The 25,043-nt window shown below is 41.7% G+C and overlaps 1 protein-coding gene across 1 annotated transcript in view; it reads right to left on the minus strand.

The window, feature by feature from the left end:
- Positions 1-21,570, minus strand: part of PCGF5 (polycomb group ring finger 5) — a 64,613-nt gene extending 43,043 nt beyond the window's left edge. The window contains exon 1 of the mRNA XM_068139692.1: positions 21,465-21,570. The gene's annotated coding sequence lies outside the window, so the exon portion shown is untranslated. The remainder of the gene's footprint in view (positions 1-21,464) is intronic.
- Positions 21,571-25,043: the final 3,473 nt, after the last annotated feature.

The raw sequence follows: 25,043 nt of genomic DNA on the forward strand, positions 1-25,043 counted from the left end.
AACCTAGCCACACAAGGGTTCAGGGCAACCTGGATCCCATTCACTGAAATACTTGACACCATTTTAATTGCCATTTAACAAAGCTGGCTAGATTACATTTAATGCAAATATATCCATTCAGCTAATACATCTTCACCTGCAGTGGAAACACACTTTGAGAGTCCCATCTGGTCTAAAGAATCTCCAATCTAAACTGTGTGAAGAAAAGGAGTACATTTTTTTCTAGCTGGTTTTCTAATAAATTTCTGATGTCAGCCACACAGAGAGACATAACTGCCTAGGAATGAAACTTCCAACTCCCAATTTCCAGTATGATGTGTTAATCACAATATTCTTCCTCTGAATGTTCATTTGACATGCATGAAAACCAGACACCTGAGGTGAGACATTTTGTTTTGGAAAAACAAAACCATCTACATATTGCCTCATATTGCTATTGATGCTAACTCCTGCAAATAAGATATCTGCAGTTAGTTTTAGAACAGGATTGTAAGAAATTAAAAGGTCTCAAATTTTCAGCATATGGAGGCAAGTATAACATTTTGCAAGCTGCAATATTTGAGGATAAAAAGTTGGATTCTTCAGAAGTTCATACCATATATAGTATGTGTGTATTTATAGATATGTATTTTTTACAATTTCAAAATGAGAGTGAAACAGAACATTGTTGTTTAATTGCATTTTTCCATTCTAAGCAAGAGTAAATGACCACTTCAGAAGACAAAGAAGACAAAGAATCAGATCTATCAGCTCATTTTTGTTTTCCTATTAAGAAACATTTTGTGAACGTAAATATTACCGTTTACACAGCACAATCCCACACAATACCTCCATGAAACAAGTTATTTTTATGTCTCTATGATGTAATTAAATGTACTTTTACCTCTGCTGTGATGAAGAGATTGTTGGTTAATACACATCTAATATGGATAGAGAGTTCTACAGCTACACATTCATGATTCAAAATGAAATAAAAATGCAGTTATTCTCATTTCCAAAGCAGCAGTTAATATTAACAATTGCTGAAACAGAAATACTATGTCACTTCACATTTGCAATTAAGTGAACGTATTTTTGGTTGCAAATAAAAGAATGTTTTAACAAATTCAAGTGTACACACACATTATAATCTGCAGAGAGGATTAAAGATAACATCTCTACCATTGCACTCTCTGTAGCATGGTTAGAATGGTGCTTGTAAACTTCTCTTGTTCCACACATGTAAAAGTACCATTATCTCCCAAAATCTAGGAGGGAAGATGTCAAATAAAGGGTACCACTGGTGTCCATGGTGCATTGGTAACTAGGAGAAGGAAGTGTCAGTTCTAACTCCTGTAAGCATTCCTGTTTGCGAAAATTCCAGAACTACATCATCTAGTAAAAAAATGTGCTGGAAGCATGTGGACACTCTTAAAGAACTGAAGAGGTCCTCTATTCTATTACACCTCATAGTCTTAAAGCCACAAAGATTGCATTATAATCCCTGTCCTTGGTTAGGTTTTGAGGACCACTGCACAAGCAGAAACTGCTCATATGAAAACGGACGATTTCCAGTCTTTTTTCTAAGTACCGTCCTCACACTTCCCAAGCCCAGGATGACATTAAGTATCTTCTACTCTGTCTAAAGTACTTCACAAGCTTTGGAGTGAATGCTACTTCAGAATGGAGTCAGTGACTCATTAATGGTATGTGAGCAGAGATGAAGAAAGAATAAGGTTTTTCAGGCAGTATTTTAACATTTTTATGAAAAGAAAACTGCTCACATGAGGAATGCTAGACTACTTGCATCCCTACAGATTCCATGTCAACAAAAATAACAGCAACCTTTTTGGCCTTTTCCCAAAACAACACTGCTAGTAAACCTGAAAAACTCTACAGCAAAAATTTCACTTTCACTGGAGACTAATGCCAAGTATGATCTTACAGTTCTCATCTCCCTATAAAAGGAATGCATTATGTTAGACAGGAGTAGGTGGAAACATAAGACATTTAGGCAAAACATCCAAAAGACGACTGCACAAGAAAATAAATACTCTAGTTTGAGACACTCAAGCATTAAACAACTCACACAACTGTATAGTCTGTTTTATGCATTAAACAGTATGAAACAGAACACTTGCTAATTAAATACAAATTTGTGTCTGAGACAACCCTTAATTGTTGTTTTTCAATTCATTCAAGTCTTGAGCAATGCCAGTGGACACACTGCTTAAATATGTACCTTGTATATCTTTGACGTGGGGATTCCATTCTCAGTCTGAGTTAGAAATAGTCATCATCTCTCCCACCAGGAGAACTATAAAATGTATTGAAAAGCACTAAGGACATCTATAAAAGACTGTCATCTTCCTTCCTGACAAGTATTTTGTTATTCAGATGCCAGCTATAGCTTTTCATAGTTCAAGCCTCGAAGGCTTCCTAGGTTGTCCTGCCAAATAACTGTACTGAACCTGGCTAGGATGGAGTTAACTTTTTTCATAGCAGCTGATATGGTGCTGTGATTTAGATTTGTGACCAAAATAATGCTGATAGTACACTAAAGTTCTAGTTATTGCTGAAAAGCCTTTGCAAAACATCAAGCCCTGTCTCCTTCTCACGACCCATTGCAGTAAGATCAGGGAATGCACAACAGATTAGGAGAGGACACAATCAGGCAGATGACCTGAACTAACCAGATTGACATTCTGTGCCATAACATTATGCTCAATCATAAAAACAGCAAATGGGAGTTTAGGGAAGTTAGCCGTCTTTTGCTTAGGAACTCACAGGGCATTATTCTGCCTGTGGGAGGTGTAGAGTGATTGCCTTTGCCTCACTTGTTCTGATTTCCTTTCCTTTCCCTCATCTTCCACTCATCCTTCACTTGCTAAGCAATGTTTTATCTTGAGCCTCAAGTTTTCTTGCTTTTACTCATTCTACATCCAACAGAAGGTGGGGGGGTGAGCAAGTGGTATTGCAGATTTATGCACACTTGTGCCATGACACAGCCTGTATTTGTGTTACAACCAGAGGTATACTGTTCCGTTTCTCCATGGCCAGATACAGATGTGCACTGTATGGTATTTCCAATGCCTCTAAGCAGTGGAAAGACTGTGGGAGTAGGCTGGGTGCCAGATAAGCTACTGACCCGGGCAGCACCCAGCTCAGTCTGTTATTTCTGTCTGTACGTCAATCAGCTATGTGAGAATAATTTTGTCTAATATTATACATTGATTATGTATTGTCAACATAAACACTTTCAACACACTTACCCTAAAAACCCCACAAACTCTACCAAACCAACATGGCCATCTACTGCACTTGCTTTTCTCCTTGGGGAGAGGATGTGTTAATAGCATATGACAGATGTTAGCCACGTTGTTTAATACACTGCTGGAAGATGTTTCATCCATATGGCAATAAACACATTGTAAGAAGCCATAAAGAATAATAACATGATCTCATAAAAGGCAGATATTTATACCAAGATACTGATTTTTTAATATTTATTATTTTTAGACTGGAAATATACTAGATACAAATGATAATATTTTGTGGTGGCTTGTTACTTCTCCTGCATTGGTAAATGTATGGTAAAGCACCACTTGTGTTTCTATTCTTCATGTCCTCTGACTGAGGAAGAAAATGCTATACCACATCAAAAAATATAAAACCTCTTAGCAGCAGATTTTCATACAGAAATTTTACAGGTAAAACTGAAATCAAAATGTACAGGCTGTAAGTTAGAAGTCATTGTAAGCACTTTTCCCTATTGATTTTAGGGGGATTTGAACCTATGACTTTTGACTCTTCAAATAAACATTCAATCACCGTCACACATATGAAAAATGCTATGAATACTCAAGTGTACTGCAGTACTAATGTGGTTTACTTGTTACAGCAAACTGAGCATCTCTCATAGGGGCTTAAGGATTACTGTGCACCTGAGGCAAAGCTCTTTCTTGCACACCACTGGAATATTGTTCAAAGATGAGTTAACAAATGCTGTTATTAACAAGGATGTATGGCAGTTAAAACATTTATTTCCTAACATTTTATGAAAAAAATCTGCCCAAATGAAGAAAAGAAGCCTGAAAGACAGGAATCTAAACTACTTAGGATTCCTAAGCATCTGTTAGTTTTACTTACACAACATATACTGTTGTGTTATCTTAGGGAAGCTAGGGCATATGCTTCCACTCAATAATTATTGTCTCAAACAGTATTTGCAAAATAAAGATGAAACTTTCAGTGAAGTTTGTTTTTCTTCATTCAGAAAGAACTCTTCTGGAACACAGCATCCTTGGTTGTATTAGAAAGGGTGTTGTTACTAGTTGGAGAGAGGTTCTCCTCCCCCTTGCGCTGGCGACACCACATCAAGAATATTGTGTCCAGTTCTGGGCCTCTCCGTTCAAGGACAGGAAACCACTTGAAAGAGTCCAGCACAGACTCATAAAGATGATTAAGGAGGAGGCACATCTCTTTTCTGAGGAAAGACTGAGGAAGTTGGGTCTTTTTAGCTTGGAGGAGACTGAGGGGTGACCTCACTCACGTTTATAAAGGTGTGAAGGGTGTCAGGAGGATGGAGGCAGGGTTTTCTCAGTAACGTGCAGTGATAGGACAAGGGGCAATGGGTGCAAGCTGGAGCACAGGAAGTTCCATGTGAACATAAGGAAAAACTTTTTTCACTGTGAGTGTGACAGAACACTGCAACCGGATGCCCCAAGAGGTTGCGGAGTCTCTTCTGGAGGCATTCAAAACCTGCCTGGATATGTTCCTGTGTGACCTACTCTAGGTGATCCTGCTCTGTCAGGGGGTTGGACTAGATGATCTTTCGAGATCCCTTCCAAGCCTTAATATTCTGTGGTTCTTGACCATTCTACACCTTAGCTAGTTTGGTTTTATCAATTGTTAAAACATGTCTTTTATACATTTATTTTAAAAGAACATAAAAATACGAATTGATAAGGGCTTAACAGACAACAGATAGGGAACAGTATTTTTACAGAAAACCAAATGTCCAAGCAGATATCTAACCCACTTTGAGACAACCATATTATGTAAATACAGTACATTGCTCTGTCTTGTATGCAAGGACCTTTGTAGAGCTATAGGGCTAGCTCTTGCTTTCTTTTCCATATACTACCCACCACAGAGGAAGATTAAAGGTCATTTAAATAGCCAAGTATTTCACAAGGGACCCTGTCATGCCTTTATAGAGCGATGACAAGCTTCACTAGATATGCTATTCTTGAAAACGTCTCATCTGTCTAACAGCATCCTACTGCCTCCTCAATATACATGTCCCCCTGCTCTAACTGAAAACTGAATTAGCAATCTGAATTCTGCAGAACTTCACATAATTGCATGCAGAACATTGTCTGCCAGGGGATGCTGTGTATAGTGAAACATCCAAATGTTACAGTAAAGACTGACTGCACAATCTTTACTGTAAGACATATTTGAGTCAAAAAAGACGACTGTGATGATCTAGTCTGAGCTGCATTAAAAATCCACACAAGCCATAGGATTTACTTGTATTAATTCCCACCTGAGGTTCAACAGATTACTATGATTGAATCATCCTTTTAAATTTGCAAAACTACCGGCACTGAAGAATCTATGACAATCATTAGTAGTTCCAAAAAAAACCCTGGTAGTTAAAAAAAAAAAAATCCTTAATTGTAGTCTGAAGTAATCTGGGGTTTATTACCATATTTGCTAAAATACAGTAATTTGATTTTTCTTTTAATCTGCAAGACTGAACAATCTGGTTTTGAATACCAGTTACTTTATCTGAAATGTTTCAATTTAGTTTCCCAAAGACAGTATTAAGGGATGGCTTGATTACTGGCTAGAAGTGCCATCTTAATTTTTCCTAAATGGTGCCTCCAGTCTTTCATGACAAACTCTGTGTCCCAAGTTTCATATCATTCTTTTAGGTTTTCTGTGTACGCTTTTCATTTTTTCTGAATTCTCCTTGAACAGTGGCCAGAACCAAGTCCAGTATTTGAGTAGTGATCACAGCATTAACAACCACAAAAGCCAAGTAATCTAACCACTGCTTGATATTCATCTTGTCCATTTATCCAAGACTACCTTCATTCTTTTGTCTCCCTTTGACACTGCCAGCTGATTATACCATGACACATCAAAACTCTTTTAGATGTCTGTGCTTTGTGAGGGAAGACTAAGGCACTCTGTAAATAGAACCTACAAATAGTTTCTACATAGTGATTTCTTTTGCTATTTACCCTATTCCTTTTTATCATCTTACATCTTTGAGAGATCTGGAATATGCCCACAGGAGTGTATGTGACTTCTATTTGAACTCACCTGATGTTAGGGACCTTAAACACATGTATATGGAATATATTGATTTTAGAATTGCCCCATGGGTCTTCTGCTGTTTCTCTCATGAACACCTACACATAGCATATTTAGTTCTACTATTTCAAGTGAGGAAAGAGTTGGTAGAACATGAATGTGAAGCCCCCCTATATGCATTCTTTGGCTTCTGTCTCCTTTGTGATGCTTTTTTGATTCACAGTTAAGCTATACTCTAGTATAAAATTTGAATCAAAAGTCTACTGTAAGGAAATCATGACTGAAAATATTTAGCATCTACTTGCTCACAGGACAACAACTTTGGAATAGACTCTTAGTAATTAAGCTAATTAGCCTCTTGTGCTGGTTATTGCAATACAGTTCATTACCACAGGGACCTCCTAACTATGAATGTATTTCAAACTGGTATCTCACAAAGATCTGTCTAGTGCTTTCCTCTAGAGAAGGAATACAGCCTAAATGTCACCTCCTGTATCTATGGATAATCAAGAAAATAAAAATAAAACAAAATTACAAGCTTCAAAAGCAACTATTCCATCACCGAGTTTTCTTTCTATGTATGCAGCACTTGAAATCAAGTTCTGGAGCTTCTAGTCTATACTGTTTCTGGGTATGCTCCATTAATTAGTTTTGGTACATTGTGAGACAAGTGCAGCAACTGCACAGTCAGCAGTCAGATTTCTCTGTCCTGTTTAACTATAAAGCCTCTACGGAATCACTGCTTTCCTATAGTTGGTATAGGTCCAGGGACTGATGCACAAAGAGCTGTTAACTTCCAAGCGAGTGTTGCTCATAACAACATGATAAAATGAGCAGTGATGGAGCATCAGAGTTAAAGCTACTCTTTAAAATCTGTGCAGCCCACAAGATACATAGTTTAGCAGCTAAATTAACATAAGGGAGGCAGTGTAACACTTCAGGTAACATGCATGTCAGATATCTGACTGAAGAATCACAATCATTAATGCTAACATTTTACCACACAGCTTTAGAGCAATACCATATTAAGCTGTCTGATGTATTCAGACCTCCAAAGAGCTCCCAAGACATCTCTCATTACAGGATGCTCAGGAATGTTTAAGCTTTTCTTCCTGGAGGGAAAGCACAAGAATCAACATTTTAATTGTCAGTTGCTACATCGAGGAAGTTTTAGGACACTTCTATGACTAGTGACTCTCTCTAGACACAGTTTGCCTATTACATTCCTTTGTAAATGCACAACCTTTAGGCAAAGACACTATCTTATGCAACTCCAAGAAACCAAACTCAACAGTACTCCTTATCTAGGTAGGTCCTTCTGAGATTATTATAAGTTCAGTAAAACTTAGAGACTGCAAACAAGCTAAAGAAGAAGATCTGTGCCTTTGCATATGTGAGCTGTTAACACCATTTTAAATACTATGAATGAGTATTTCCTACCAAATAACCAAGTATAAAAGACAGTTACACACTTTTTAAATGTTATGCCCAGCTGTTTGATATCACACTCATATACTCACTCATTCCATTATATTTCAATATGCCCCAAATAGTAAATAAAGAATCTTCTCCCCAAACTATTCAACAAGACAACAGTGTTAGCCATAATTTAGAGAGAAACAGGTGGCATAGAATTCAAGGTCCAAACTGTTCCAAGTACTCTTTAGTTCCATACACCCAAGGTAAGTTTCAAGGTTCAATTTTTCAGGACACTCTTGACTGTTAACAGTATACAGCTTAGTTTTACATTAATTTAGCTGTACTGGTGATGTCAGAAGACTAGCAAATTTGGCTACATGTTGCACAAATGTTAAAAAACAAATGGCCAACTGTAAACCCTTTACTTGCATTACCTGCCCAGATTAAAATAGTCATTTAGCATCCAAAATGACAGAAACTAGTCCTCCAATGCAGCATTCAACCTCCCCGAGCTAAGGCCATTCTTTGTCTTCCTGCATTTCTCTGTGCCCATTCTAGACTCTACTGCAGACAACTTCTACTGATAAATCCCCTAACACTTTACAACTGTGCAGTGAATAAAAGGGTGCTGGAGGGCAAGCCTTTTAAGAACACAATTGAAGAGCACTACAATGCATAAATTACCATCACACCAACAGCCTAAAATAAGAAATATCCTAATATTTTAGCCCTTCAGCCTTAAAATGGCATTATTAGATCAGTCTAAGTTTTATAGTTGACCATGGCCACAATACAACAATTGTACTTAGCACCAACAGAACCTTCACCTTGGACTTCCGAAGGGTGAACTTCAGCCTATTTAAGAAACTTGTCTGCAAAGTCCCCTGGGTACCAGCCCTCATGAACCAAGGGGTTCAGGAGGGTTGGACCTACTTCAAACAGGAGCGCTTGAAGGCACAGGAACTGGCGGTTCCCACGTGCCGGAAGGCAAGCCAGCGGGGAAGGCGACCGGCCTGGATGAGCAAGCAGCTCCTGGAGGATTTAAGGGGGAAGAAGAGGCTGTATCACCTTTGGAAGGAGGGGAAGGCTTCTCGAGGTGTGATCAAGGAAGCTGTTAGATTATGTAGGAATAAAATTAGGGAGGCCAAGGCCCAGCTGGAACTGAAGCTGGCCACCTCAGTCAAAGACAATAAAAAGCATTTTTATAAATATATTAACAATAAGAAGAAGGGCAGGAAGAACCTGCACTCCCTGGTGGACCTGGAGGGGAACGCGGTGACTGAAGATGAGGAGAAAGCTGAGGTCCTGAACACCTTCTTTGCCTCAATTTTGAACAGCAAGGCAGGAGTTCAGGACGAGTGGCCTCCAGAGCTGGGCGATGGGGTCGGGGAGCAGTGTAGTGCCCCGGTAATCCATGAGGAATTAGTTCGGGACCTGCTGAGCCACTTGGATATTCACAAGTCCATGGGACCGGATGGGATCCATCCTAGGGTGCTGAGAGAGCTGGCGGATGTGCTAGCTAGGCCACTCTCCATCATTTTCCTCCAGTCCTGGCTCACAGGTGAGGTCCCAGATGACTGGAAACTGGCCAACGTGGTCCCCATCCACAAGAAGGGTCAGATGGAGGAACCTGGAAACTACAGGCCAGTCAGCCTGACCTCAGTGCCAGGGAAAGTGATGGAGCAGATTATCCTGGCGGTAATAACTATGCACCTGAAGGATGGCCAAGGGCTCAGGTCCAGCCAACATGGATTTAGGAAGGGCAGATCCTACCTCTCCAACCTGATCTCTTTCTATGATCAGGTGACCCGCCTGGTGGATGTGGGGAGGCCTGTGGATGTGGTCTACCTGGACTTCAGCAAGGCCTTTGACACCGTCCCCCACAGCAAACTGCTGGCTAAGCTGTCAGCCCGTGGATTGGACCATTACACTCTGTGCTGGGTTAGGAACTGGCTGGAGGGCCGGGCCCAGAGAGTGGTAGTGCACGGTGCCACATCCAGCTGGCGGCCATTCACCAGTGGTGTCCCCCAGGGATCAGTGCTGGGCCCTGTCCTCTTCAACATCTTCATCGATGATCTGGATGAAGGGGTAGAGTCAGTCACCAGCAAGTTTGCAGATGACACAAAGTTAGGGGCAGATGTTAGTCAATTAGAGGGTAGAAAGGCTCTGCAGAGGGACCTCGACCGACTGGACAGATGGGCAGAGTCCAATGGGATGGCATTCAACAAGTCCAAGTGCCGAGTGCTGCACTTTGGCTACGGCAATCCCATGCAGAGCTATAGGCTGGGGTCGGAGTGGCTGGAGAGCTCCCAAACAGAGAGGGACCTGGGTGTGCTGATCGACAGCCACCTGAATATAAGCCAGCAGTGTGCCCAGGTGGCCAGGAGGGCCAATAGCATCCTGGCCTGCATTAGGAATAGTGTGGCCAGCAGGAGCAGGGAGGTCATAGTGCCCCTGTACTCTGCTTTGGTTAGGCTGCACCTTGAGTACTGTGTCCAGTTCTGGGCCCCTCAGTTTAAGAAGGACATCAAAACACTTGAGCGTGTCCAGAGAAGGGCAACAAGGCTGGTGAGAGGCCTTGAACACAAGCCCTGTGAGGAGAGGCTGAGGGAGCTGGGATTGTTTAGCCTGGAGGAGGCTCAGGGGTGACCTCATTGCCCTCTACAACTACCTGAAGGGTGGTTGTAGCCAGGAAGGGGTTGGCCTCTTCTCCCAGGCAACCAACACCAGAACAAGAGGACACAGTCTCAAGCTGCGCCAGGGGAGGTTTAGACTCAAGGTGAGGAGGAAGTTCTTCACCGAGCGAGTCATTCGGCATTGGAACGGGTTGCCCAGGGAGGTGGTTGAGTCATCGACCCTGGAGGCATTCAAGGGGAGATTGGACGTGGCACTTGGTGCCATGGTCTAGGCATGGGGTCTGTGTTGATAGGTTGGACTCGATGATCCTCGAGGTCCTTTCCAACCTAAGTGATACTGTGGTACTGCAGCATCAGTATGACTGCCATGCACTGGGAGTTATATTGAGGTGCTGGAGCAGGTCCAGAGGAGAGTGACGAGACTGGTGAGGGGGCTGGAGGAAAAGTCATATGAGGAAAGAAAAGAGGGCACTTAGAGGGGACCTTATCACTCTCTACAGCTACCTAAAAGGAAGCAGTAGTCAGATGGGGGTCAGGCTCTTCTCCCAGGCAACTAGTGACAGGACAAGAGGGCATGATATGAAGCTGCACCAGAGGAGGTTTACGTTAGATATTAGGAAGCACTTCCTCACAGAAAGGGTGATTAGGCACTGGAATGGTCTGCCCAGGGAGGTGGTGGAGCCACCATCACTGGAGATCACTAAGAAAAGATTGGATGCGGCACTTGATAGCATGGTTTAGCTGATGTCATGGTGTTAGGTCATAGGCTGGACTTGATGATCTCAGAGGTCTTTTCCAGCCTCAGTAATTCTGTGTGATTCTGTAAGCAGCTTGACTTCTGCATCTGCTAAACAGACCTCACACGTATGAATAAACTAAATCAACACCAAATCAGAAAGCACTGAAGGGAAGTTCTTCACCTGTTGCTCTCTCTACTATTTGCTGATAGCAGAGAAAAGAGGTGGCTTAGGAAGTATGGTCTGTATTGGTTCTGGACACCCTACCATCCTCTGAGCAGGGGTCCCTTCCAGATCACTCAACTTCCATCTCCACACACCCTAATGTTTTCCTAACTTCCTTTACCCTCTGATGCTTGCAAAATAGAAGCCATTTGCAGTTCTCACTCCTCTGCAGAGCAGTCCCTTCTTTCTCCTTCATGATGTCCGTGCCTCTAAAAGCAGAGCTAACGTCCTCCTTTGTAAGATTTGTATCACAGTCCACATTGGGATTCAAAGAGGAACAATGACAGGGAAAGTTCTACTCAACTACTTGGCAGCAGATGCTGTCTTTAGGAAATGTCACTGGCAAGCGCTCATCAGCCTCTTCTAAGAAGATATATATATTTAGGGTTTTTTTCCAAAGGCTTATAGTTAGATTGAACACTGTTCTATTTTCACAAGAACAGGAAAAAATACGTTCACAATATAAGGGCAATAATTAAGGCAAATCTTAAGTCCTAACTTAACAAAAAGGGTACAGAAACTTGTTTAACTGGGCAAAATAACAACTTTTCCTAATCTTGTTCTTGGAATTACTTAATAACTGACAACTTAAAAAGCAATTCAAGACAAGGTCTGTGGTAACTCAGCTATGGTAAGTACCCAAACACAATTCTAGTGCAGCAGCCTACAATATATAAAGACCAGTGACTACTTAAAAAAATACTAAAGAGCTACTTTTTAGTTCTTTATGCTCCTATTTATGTTGTTCTGTCAGTGTAATTACACACACATCAGCAAGATCTCTAAGTTCCAGAATGAATTCCATGAGAATCTTTTTCATCAGAAAACTCCACTTTTCACTTCTCAGTACTGATTACCAAGTGAAACCTGGAAAAGAGGACTCATAGATCTTCTAGACATCAAAAATGATAGGCGTAGTGGAGATATGGCCTCTACCACATGATGACACTCCAGATAAAGTCTTCAGTGTTTTGGTGGCAATGACCCATTTTCTTTCTGCCCACGATATAGCACAGTCACACAATTTCTCCCTGTACTACTATCCCTTTTGTTTCACAGGTGATAATTGCACTTTTCCTTCCAATTAGCTGTCCGATTACCGCAACTGCAATAAACTCAAAGCAACTATTCTTAATGTGTCAAAAAACTGCAGTTAACTGAACAGCAGGGCTGATCTAATTGACCAGTTATACTAAAAAAGGGAAGCGCCACTCTGGAGCACGTTGATCCATCTGCAAGTCCATTTAACACACTAGTTCAGCAGAAAACTCATTATTAGTTTCTTGCTGGGTTAGTTAATCTGTTCGGGGGTTCAATGACTACCAGGCATGAGGCAGCGTAAGAGACAGTGGCAGCATTTCCTTCATTCAAGAACAGTGCCTGTAAATGTCTTCTGAAACTACACCTTTGGTTCAAGTTTTCCTGCTATTGTTCGAGACACCAATGTCCAATATTTTGAGTTATTTCCCTATTGTATTAGTTGATGTAATAAGAACTAATATATATTGCAAAGCCAGACGTTATAGAGGAGCTCCTCTGTCACAAGTTTGTCACTGGTTTCATGCAACTCCACATTGAATTCACTGGAAAAGGTACTCTGACATTAGCAGAAATTTGGGATTGCAGGCTAGCCCCATGTAAATCCACATTCTAGATTTTCAGCAATGAATACTCAAAAGTAACAAACCAGTATTAGATTTTAAACACTTCCCTGTGTAAGGCTCTGTCACCGAGTACATTATTTCCATCTGTGTTCTGTGATCACTGTCCACAGGAAACACTTAGCAAATTTTGGTAAATATGTATCTAGGATGAAAGCATGAAAATGTACTTTATCTACAATATGGCCAAAGAGTTAAGATGGAAAGCTGAAAAGTATTGGTTTGATTAAGCAGCTCTTCATAATCACTTTGTATGCAGAGAAATTCTACAGCTAGAATCAACCAAGAGTGCTTAAGTCAAAATATCATTTATGTGATATAAAGGATCTTTTGTCTCTGCAGCTAGTACTGATGATTCTTCAAAAAAGTAAATAATAATTTCATAAAATCATGTAAGAAAGAAACATATTTAACTTCATTCAGTGCACACATTGGCTATTTAAGCTCTGATCTTCCCTCTGAAAAGAGAACTTTTTCATTAGGAAAATAATCAAAAGCCTGGCTTCTTGCATATTCCATTCTTCTCATTGAGAGAGAAAATAAACTTAATTACACTTGCTTTAGTTAGTGGTGAAGTGGTGATACTTCTCTAAGAATCACTCAAGACCTATCTCAAGACCAACTACTTTTTTTTTGTGGTGGAGAGAATTTATGTGTGTGTCAGATCTGATCAGTAGTAAGTAGCACTAAAAACTATCTTCAAAATATTTAAATTGTGAGTTCTACAACAGAGCTTTGTTAGACTGTAAAAGATGTAACATGATGCAAAATGTTATCGAGAAAATTCTATCTAAGAAACTAATGTAAAGAGATAATTGTGGCGCACTTTATATCCCAAGAAAAGTGATAATTTCTCTTTCAGGGACTTAGAAAACACACACACACACAAATACACAGAGAGAGGAATAACCCACGGAACCAACTTTCCCATCCAAATTAAATTATTAAGGCAATATTTTACCATTATCACCAAAAATAACTAAGACTATCACAGTATCACAGTATCGCTAAGGTTGGAAGAGACCTCGAGGATCATCGAGTCCAACCTGTCACCACAGACCTCATGACTAGACCATGGCACCAAGTGTCATGTCCAATCTCCCCTTGAACACCTTGAGGGATGGCAACTCCACCACCTCCCCAGGCAGCCCATTCCAATGACCAATGACTCTCTCAGTGAAGAACTTTCTCCTCACCTCGAGACTATGAAGCAAGTTACAGCATCTTCTGATATTGAACAGAAATGCAGCGCTTTTTGTTTCTTCTACATAAAATTTTAGGTTAAGGAAATTAGTATCTTGTTAGAGTTCATGTCATCAGGTTTACATTGTATTATTATGTCAGCAATTGCTCAGGAGACACAGTGTTAAGTCTTGAACAGCTGCTTTTATGACTCAAGTCCTGCTACTGATCAAGACCGGCAAGTTCTATCACTGTTCTGATAAAGTTAAAATAGGATTTACGATCATAAAAGTAAATTCAACCTGCAGGTGCTTCTTCTCTGCATCACAAATTTACAAACTACGAAAAATGCAGTGATTAGGAGAATGCTAAGACTGGAAATTGAGACTGTGCCTTAAGAGGAACTCTTTCATAGGTTAGGATGCTCAGTGAAAGCTACAAAACAACTGGGGCAGAATACATGTTACAGTCCGTTCTTGTCTTACATTAGGGTGTTTTTTTTTTAAAAGCTCTCCTTTACATAAATGATCCCCATTCAAAGATTACTAAACCAAAAAATTAAACATCTATAGGTAGATAAAACATAATAATTAATCCAAGTGTGTTCTCCTACATCCACAGCATCTCTATGAATACATATTAAGATACTTGGGTTTCTTATCTGATGGTAGAAACTCTTTAAAAAATGTAAATGTTAATGCATTTCATAGTTCTAAAGAGAAATCTCAGATATTCCACTTCTGCAAATTAGTTTGTCAGCTTCAGCCAGTGGGAAATATATATTACTGTCTCCTAAAAAGTCAAAAAGTCATCTATATGACCAAACAACTGCTAGTTCACAGTTGTTGCGAACTGTAGGGATTTCCCTGGTTTGTTTGGTAAAATGAAATTAATTAATATTGACTGAAATTGCTACATGTCCTGAAAAAATAATCCATGAACATCAGTATTTTAAAATGCTACTGCAAAGATAAATTAATATACAAGGTAACTATATAGAAAATCCTGTACTTTGACATAGCGACAATGGTAAAACACCCTTGTAATTACAAGGTGTAATTACAGCATTTGATGCTTCGTGGAAGTCAGTTGTAGCAATTTCATTTGTCTATAGTCAGTGTAAGCAGTCTCTTAACTCCAAATCTATTTGTGTAAAGGGAACCACCATAGCCATAGTATAAAAACAATTGTATGATTCCAAAGTCCACACTGAACAAACTTCTGCTCCAGGCACTACAGGGTGTTTCGGCCACACAAGAAAATCACAAGGACTAGTAGGTACTATGCCCCTTACAGAAGTTTACCACACTTGAGAATTCCTGTGACATTTTTCCTGTTGAGCTATACTGGAAAAAAAACTGAAGCCTTATTTTTCTTAAGGCTTAATTTTGCTCTTGTTGGTATCCATGGTCTTCCAAGTGTCACACAAGTCACAAAAATGTGAAGCTAAATTTGTTATTCTCTGTCATTCATAGTGTTGTCTATTTGAAATTATATTTCATTTAAACAGTGCTAGTTTTTGGACAAATGCAGACTTTTTTGCTTTGTCTTGTTTTTTCTTTGCTAGAAACACAGCAAAGATTCAGACAAAACTGTCTAAAACAAAGGCCAGTATTACTTATTTCCATAGAGACCAGAAGCCAAACCAGACAAGATGCTGAAGTGCTACAAATGTTACTAATACAGATGAATGACAAACTGTTCCCCAAGAGCTCACAATACAAAAACTAAGCTATAACAGGTGAACTAAACAAGAATGCAGGGTGGAGCTTGGAAGAGGGGAATAATAAACTGATGCAAGCAATTTCACAGCCATTACAAACTACAGCCCTCCCTGGTGGTATCAGATTGTACTCACTGATTCAGCTGTCTGCTACCCTTAAGCACAGAGCCATAGATTTTTGGGAGGAAGCAAATAACTGCCAGAAAATTGCCACAAGCAACATATCTTTGTCAGAAAATAATTTTGTAACATTGGCATCAATAATACGATAGAATGAATCATACCAAGGAATCAGGAAAAAAACACAGCTTCACCACTTGGATCCCAGCACTATTTCTTGGTACATCTCCACTAGTGATTTAGTACATAGGAAGAAATCTTCTTGATAAGAACTTGATTTGAACAAAAGTCATATGGCTACAAAATTGTTCTCTTCTTTGTGGAAGAACCAATATTGAAGCTGTGCACAAGGGGCCACCAGAAGTACTCCATTTGTAGTGTGGAAACTGTTTCTTCAGCAGTCATTGCTCAATATCCATGTGGTACACTCTTTAAAGAACTAGTGGGAAAGCAGTTCTTGTACCAGTAACACACTGCAGCAACTTGATGCCTGGTGCCTCCCTCCTTGCAATACATCAATCACACAATGTTAGGGGTTGGAAAAGACCCCAAAGGATCATCTTAGTCTAACCCCCCTGACAGAACAGGATCACCTAGAGTAGATTACACAGGAACAGGCAGGTTTTGAATGTCTCGAGGGAAGGTAACCTCCCTAGGCAGTCTGTTCCAGTGTTCTGTCATGCTTACAAAGTTTTTCCTTATGTTCATGTGGAACCTCCTATGCTTCAGCTTGCACCCATTGCCCCTTGTCCTATCATTAATATTCCTAAGAAGACCCTGGCTATATCCTCCTGACACTCACCCTTCACATCTTTATAAACATGAATGAGGTCACCCCTCAGTCACCTCCAAGCTAAAGAGACCAAACTCCCTCAGCCTTTCCTCAGAAAGGAGACGTTCCACTCTCTTAATCATCTTTGTGGCTCTGGGCTGGACTCTTTTAAGCAGTTTCCTGTCCTTAAACTACGGGGCCCAGAACTGGACACAATATTCCAGATACAGCCTCATCAGGGCAGAGTAGATGGGGAGGAGACCCTCTTGTGACCGACTAGTCACATCCCTTCTAATACACCATTGGTCTTAACTACAATAGAACATTGCTGGTTTATAGTCAGCCATCCATCCACCAGAACTCCCAGGTGCCTCTCCTCCATGCTGCTCTCCGATCAGCCAGTCCCCAACCCAAAGTGGTCCATGGGATTATTCTTTCCCAGATGCAAGACCCTATACTTGCCCTTGTTATATTTAGTTAAATTTCTCCCCACCCAACTCTCCAGCCTGTCCAGGTGTTGCTGAATGGCAGCATAACTTTCAGGTGTGTCAGCCACTCCTCCCAGTTTTGTGTCATTAGCAGCCTTGATGATAGTACTCTCTGTTCCCTCATCCAAGTCATTGATAAATATATTGAATAGTACTGGTTCCAGCACTGACCCCTGAGGGACTCCTCTAGATACAGACCTCCAACTAGACTGTCCCACTGGCCACAACTCTCTGACTTCTTTCCTTCAATCAGTTCACAACCCACCTCACTACCTGATCATCGTGACCAAACTTCCTCAGTTTAGTTGCAAGGATGCTGTGGGAGATGGTGTCAAATAATATAACAGTCTCTTAAGAAAATTAAGACCTTCCCAATATCTCCTACTCTTATCTATAACCTCTTCTGACTAAAAAAATCTCCTTTTATTTTCCTAGTTAGGTCTTTTATGAAAATAAGATTATTATTGCAAATTAGTAAGCTTTTTATTATTTCACCCAATCTCAAAACACATATAAAACATGAAAAATGAAAGAAAAAAACTGCTCCATAACAGAAAAGAAATGGCTAATATACAGTAGCAAGTTAATAGTTTGCCCAAATGATAGGAAAACTGCTGAGACATGCATGAATTCAACTATTAATAAAAGGATAAATGGCTTCAGCTTTAGGTAACAAGTCAAAATTATTTGTTTCATGTGTAAGAGCTAATAGTGACAGCTGTTAAGACCATAGTGCTCAAGTAACAGAATATATCTTTCATTCCAGAAGGGCCCTATGCTTGGCAGTGGACAATTTTTATAAGCAATATTTAAGATAGAGACAGTAACACTGATACTTTTCACAAGCACACATGCAGCTAGATAAGGTCTTGTCATAGGATGGTGGAGCTTGCTGCCAATGCTACACCTGTTCTACTCCTAGTGGGCTCCAGTCTTAGTCTGTCAAGTTGTTACTTTTCATGGTGCTACATTTACTGGAAAAATTTAAGAGAAAACACAATAATTAGGAAAAACTTCATTGTAGGAAACATCAAAGACACTATGTCCCAGCATTCAAGAACAGATTAGCCACAACTCTAACATGAAAAGTGATAAAGTGACACACATTGGTATAATACCAACTTTTTCTAACTATTTTCTTAATACTTTAAATATTGAGACCAGTAATACAAATTACATTTCTTCCCAGACAACTGCAGCAAAGGTTTTTAAACTGAGGATTTGGGGAGCAAACAACCCCTCCAGGCCAAAGTGCACTTGGTGTGAAGTTTACAATAGTTGAAAAAAGGAGTCTCTTTTATCAGTATCAGCAATATGTCTTTCGGCAGGAATAGTCCAATACTTAGCCTGGGACTGCTGTATCTATCTAGAAGAGGTCTTTAAAGAAAACAAACTATGAAAAGCACTCATTTCCAGTTGAGATAGCTGGAAGACTATATGAAGGTGCTGTTGGCATCCATCTTTCAGAGCACAGAATCTGTGAAGCACATGATAGCTCGAACTATTTCTTGAGCAAAGTACTATTAATTTCAAATACAGATTATAACTTCATCTCTTTTCTTGCTGATAAAAGGCACTGTAAGATTCAATATATATTCATGCTAAGAACAAAGCTTATGTATCACAACATGGCAAAAAACAAGATAGGAAGTTCAGGGCTCTCTACTTTTATCTGCGTTGCCCACCACTGTTCTCAAAGTTCTGCTGTGCATCCCACAATAATCTTCTTATCAATCCCAAAAATGAAGCTGCACAGAAGCTACCTTAAACCAATCCATTTTATCTCACTGTATTTTTCACATTCTGCAGACTTAAAAGTGAAACATAGAATTTTTCACTTCTACTTTGAAGCTAGAGCACATATAGAGCAGGGGAAAATGGCTGGAGGAGAGTGGTGAGTTCACTTTCAGTATGTTTATTGCTTTCAGCTGAGGACTGGGCACACAGAATGCCATACATACTATATGTTTCTGTCTTCTTTGTAAGGAAATTAAATATAAAAGGATGAATGGTATTTTACTACTGATTAAAATGCACAAATCTGTTTGTTAACTTGACCACACAATATACCTAAGAGAATCTCTATTACAAACAGTGCACACAGGTTTAACTTGGTTAACTTTACAATCTTTAGGTAGGAAGAGGTTCAAAGCTGCACAATGAACCCTAAAGTAATATAATTTTCCCACATTTGGCTGCTCCAATCCTTCAAGTACTGCTATAAAATTGTTTTTCTAGACAATAAAAAATGGTAACATGCCCTTTCTCCCCAACACTAACAAATACGCAAACCAACACCTTCCGTGGCTCATTTATTCCTCCATTCCTGTTGGGAGAATGACTACAGGTACAAAACATGCAGAGCAACATAGGACACATGATGGAGACTGAATGGTTTATCACTAAGACATACAAAGATCTTCACATACTTTTATACTGTAGGCCCAAGTGTACATGTAAGGGGCTATCTCCCTGTTGTAACCAGTGACTTCCTTTCTTGACACTGACAGCTACATTGAGAAAAAAAAAAAAATCTGTAAAATTCATGTTTCTGTGTCTGTACAAGGAGAGATGGATTTGTCAAGAAAAAGTGGGGGATGGTATTTCCACTTTGGAACCAAGCTGAAGTAGAAAGAAAAGCTATATATATGACCAAATCTCAATCTCATTTAAACTAGCAGCAGGCAGGAGGATCAAGAAAGAAGTCTATCTAGGTACAACCTAACAGGTTCATTAAATAAACTGTTTTAATTTGTTTTCCAAATATATATTTATATATGTTTTACTCTAACACAGACTATTTTTGCTTAACAAAACTAAGCAAAACAAATCCCAGATTGAAAGCATTTGGAATCTGTCCTTGGCTTCAGGGTACAGACACAGTGCAGCACCATTTTGGGGGGGGGGGGATTAGTTTAAAATTTATTTTAAAATCATACATTTTGAATAACAGATAAATCTTACCATTAATATAGTAATAGAACTTGTTTAATTTGAGAATTTGGCTAGCATAAAGGGCAGCAAATTGATACAGAAAGAGGTTTTCGTTCAACCACTAAGCCAGAAAAACTGCAACTGAGTGTTGCAAAACTTTCACAGTTCACAAACTTGCCCCAGGAAACCTGGTGGGTTTCTGAGAACTGTCAATATTTTTTACTTGCCATTGCATATCAGAAACTGACAGTAACCTTTCACTATCTACAGTAACAACTATGCTCCCTCACTGTTGTGTGCGTGTATAAGAGATGATTCACTTGCTCTTATTCCATGGAACTGATGATTCATTCAATCGGCTCCAGATCATGTTAACACGCTAAACATAAAGGAAGCAAAAATCAAGTTCTTAAACTTTGTTCTGCTTAAATGGGGGGATGTGGGGTGGGAGGGAGAGGGGGGAGAGAGACGGTAAAGAATTTAAACATGCAGAGAGGAATCAGAACAGGTTGGGTTTCTGCTCAAAGGCAAGGTTTGGGAAACACCCAATCCACGTGTAAAACAAGCCGCCGTATTTCACCGGCGGGCTGCGAGGTGAGCTCCCCGCCTTGCCCGGGCTGCCCGCTCCGGGCCAGGGCTGTTCCCAGTGCTCCGGTACCGGTGAGAAGAAGTCACAGAGGACCGGTGTGATGTCCCCCTCCACCACACTGTGGACTTCTGCCTCTCCACCTCCGGTGACATCTTATGTAATAAGCCAAGCTAATCGCAGCGAGAGCGAGCCAAACTGCCACGGAGCATTAGCCAGGGATAATTACCCACAGGAAGAGATGCTTTGGACCAGAACCCAACTACCCGCCCAGGCGACTTGCTAGAAAAATCCTCACAGGAGTAGAAGCGGCTCCCGCAGCAGCCCGACGCGAAGCGCTCGCCACCCAGCCGCGCTGCGCGCCGGCCCCCTCCAGAAGCTACAAGCATCGCGAACGGCACCAGCCTCTCCCGGGCGCATTCCGCGGCCCCCACCGGCAGCCAGCACCACCGCCCTGTCCGCGCCGCAACCGGCTCCCCCTTGGCGGCGAATCTGAGGAGAAAGTTACTCGGCGGCCCCTGCCCCTCGCGGCCCCGCTCCCCGCCGCAGCACAGTTCAAGAGCAATGTCACGTTCAACAACTTGTTATGACACTTGACTGCCTCCCCCCCACAACCCGCGCACATCCACGCACCCCGTCCGCCCCTGCCACCGGCCGACTTAGTGGGCCCCTTACCTTCCCCCTTAAGAAGGAGCCACGGGCACCCGCGGGCGTGTGCGGGAGTGGGGTGCGTGTAGCAGCGCGGGCGGCGCCGGCTGGGAGGGCGGGCAGGGGGAGGGGAGGGCGGTTGGGTGGCGAGAGCGCGCGCCTCGCCGGAGGTGTTGGCGGGCGGCGCGGGAGGCTGCGGGGCGGCGCGGGGAGCGGGCGGGAGCGTCGCGGAGGGGAAAGCGGGGGGCGGAGGAGTTTCCCGGGGCTTGTTTACGCATTGCCGCCCCGCTCAGTGCACGCATTTCACTCTCTGATTGGACACAAACTGGGGCACAGCCTGGCTTGGGCGCTGCCGACCCAGCAGCGCGACAGCCCCCAGCGCCACTCGGCCGCCAACAGAGCCCCCGCTGGGCTGCGCCGCGGCGAGGCACGAGGCGCGCCTCCGAGTTCCACCAGCCCCCGCTGCCGCCAACTGCCCGCCCTCAGACGCTGCCAGGCCTCCGCCTCTGCGCATGCTCAGCGCTCTGGCGGGGACCCAGGAGGTGCATGCGCGCCCGCGGCTACGCATGCCCATTGAGGCGGTGAGGCCAGCGCGAAGCCACTGCCAGTACTCTGTTCTGCTCTCCCGCCGGAAGCTGGTGGTGGCGACCCTGGGGCGACATGGGTTCGGCAAACGGGGCTATTTTCGCGAAGCTTGGCTCAGCAGTCAGAGGGGCTACAAGACCGTTGTCCGGGCCCCTGTGACGGGTGGAGGATATGACCCAGTAGGGATGGTTGTATTCGTCCACCGTGGTGGCCGTGGGTCTGGTGTCCTGCGCATCTCCTGGAGGCGTTATGTAACCGGTGTTCTCCCGCGGCCCCGCGCTGGGTGCCCAGGGTTGCCGGAGGGACGCTTCGCCTGTGCGCGCCCTTGGTAATGCCTCTGATCCTGCCAGTCGTGCCGGCTGAGACGGAGAGGCTTCCCCTCACTGATGCTGCCCTCGATGTTTATGTGGCTGCGTTTAGCCGGCAAAGAGACGGATTTGCTCTCTCCAGTGTCTGTCGAAGGCTCCCTCTATGTAAGGGGAGCTGGCGGGGAGCGCTATGCCCCTCCTCAGGTGCGTCCGCGTCCTAGCGGTTCGGGTGAGGAGAGCACATCATTACCAGTCAGCGTAATCACTCAGGCTCTCAGCTCATCGGATCAGGAAACTTTGCAAAAGTTTGGGTCGTTGGCGAGCACAGCGGATGGGGTGCAGAGTGTGCACGTTGAAGCGGCAGGGTTTACTGTGCCGTGAGCAGTAAATACTAGTGAAATACCGTGTTCCTGTTTCTGCAAGTAAAAGGCCATGCAACAACGGGTATTTTCAGTTTATTTCTGATGTGATGATTGTGACTCATACCTTTGCCTTGGTAATTTCCAGTGGAAGAAATAATTTCAAGGAATTAACAAAAACATAACAGGGTTGTATGACATTAGTCATGTATTTACCTATTCTAATTAAGCATCAACTTGCCATTCCTTTTGCTTCTATCCCACAATCAACAACAGCAAGATGTAGTATTAAAATACATGCTATGAGAGCTCTTTACAATAGGAATTCCCAGTTTGCACTCTAGTATGCACCACAGGAACTTCTCTGACTCATTTTCAGATGACTAAACTTCTCAGTCAAGTTTTCCTGAGATTGAGTAGTAAAGCACTCTGTTTCCTTAATGTTGGTAACAGTATTCTTGGTAACATTTCACATGCTTCTTACATGAAGTTTGGCATAAGGACCCTTGCTATAACCGTTTCCATGCAAATCAGTAGAGCAGTTGGCCAGCAGTCAGGCCTGCTGATGATAAATAATAGCTAAGCATTTACCTGCAAGTTAGCACCTTTCACAAGTTCAATTTTAATTCTTACACAGAAAGTAGGAAATCACTTTGGGATCTATCAATTATACTTTCCAAGTGGCATTGCAAACCTCACTTGCCCCTTCTCCCCTGCTTGTCGGGAGAAGAGTTACCTGTCCCTGCTTACTTAGATCTTTTTAGTCACTTCAAGCAATTTTTTAAGCACTTACCACAATAGCTGAGTTTGAGATGCTTTAGATTTTTCTGACCAGGCTACAGCATCACATTTATTTAGATATATTCAATGTGCACTGTCATTAAGTGGCTATTCTGAGGCTTTGCTGGTCAGACCAGTGTTGATCTTGACTGTCAGGTCAACTGTTGGTTATAATTGGGTTGTGATAATCAGCCAGATCTGTGATACTGTAGCAGGGCATTCAACTTCTTTGAGTTTGTACTCAGTGGGGGTCACACAATGCACAAAGTATTTTTAGAGATGAGAAGAAACTTCACTGAAAATAAATGTCACTGAAAATAAACTGGGATGTCTAAGCTATTGCATCAGGCTCACTCTGACATCTGAATTGTACCTTGGTCCTATTCTTAAAAGTTGGGGGTGTGTGGTTTTGATTTGGGAGGGGTTAGGGGGATTTGGTAAGTAAACTTCTGACTTTCATTTGCAGAAAACAGAGAAATCCTGGATCACGAAGGAACAGTTCCAGAGAGAGACAGTAGTTCTCCCAGGGGTCTTAGCCTGAATAGAAGGGCAGAAAGAACTAATTCCTTCCTAGTCCTTCAAGTACATGAAGGTACTTGACCACTCACTGGTTTTACTGGAAAACAAATCCTGTATTAAAACTTCTGAAAGCTCTCCTGTTTCCGAGAGGCATGATAATACCAAATTGTGATACCTGGAGAGAGGTTTGTCAGCAAGGACCAACATATGCCTACAATAGAGTCACTGAAGAAAGTTACCAGAAGGTAAAGGTATTCAAGGTATTGTTACAAGTAGAAAATGTAGCTGTCAGTGATAGTCTTGGCATGGCAGGACAGAGCTCGGAGCGATTAGCTTTCTTTGCTAAAACAGCAAGGCAGGCATACAATAAAACCCATGCAAAACACGAGTAAGCACTAACATGGTTATCTCACCAAATGTTCTCTATCTACCTAAATGATGGATGTAGGTTTCCCCTTTCAAGGCTTTCTTCACAGCTAAGAGGGCCACAGATTTAAATATAAGCACATACATATAACATATAATTGCAAATTTAGATTAAAACTTCTCACATTTTCTTGGCTCCTAGGAGATGCCAAATAGCAAGAGTTGGCACCACTTGTTCTGTTTGTTGCAATGTCAGATGTAAAGGTCTAAATCCATTAAATGGTTGTGGAAACTTCAAATACAGATTTAGGTTTTATTTTATATCTTAGACAATACAGAATTTTTAGTGTAAACAGCTTTTACAGCTCCACAGCAGACATTGCATGCAGGAGAAAAGAGTTTATGTGGTTCAAGACTCGGGTTTGTGTTTCATTCACTACATCTGCTAATTTTATTTCTAATAGTTATGAGCCTTAAACTACTCTCTGGGGCTCTCAGTTCAAGCTTTTTAAAATATAGGTGTTCCCTTAAGATGATGGCTTTTATAAGATGTCTTTTTATTGTGCTTAGAGCAACAGTAACCTCTGATGATGATGCATCTTTGGAGAACTAGCATGAATGTGCTTCACAAATAAAATACGTGGTTGGAAATATCTTTCAAAACTAAAAATAAGCAAAATCAAAATGTT

This window comes from Melanerpes formicivorus, unplaced genomic scaffold (genome assembly GCF_026170545.1).
Source record: "Melanerpes formicivorus ecotype bairdi unplaced genomic scaffold, bMelFor1.0.p_v2 SCAF_6, whole genome shotgun sequence".
In the NCBI taxonomy this organism is placed as follows: Eukaryota; Metazoa; Chordata; class Aves; order Piciformes; family Picidae; genus Melanerpes; species Melanerpes formicivorus.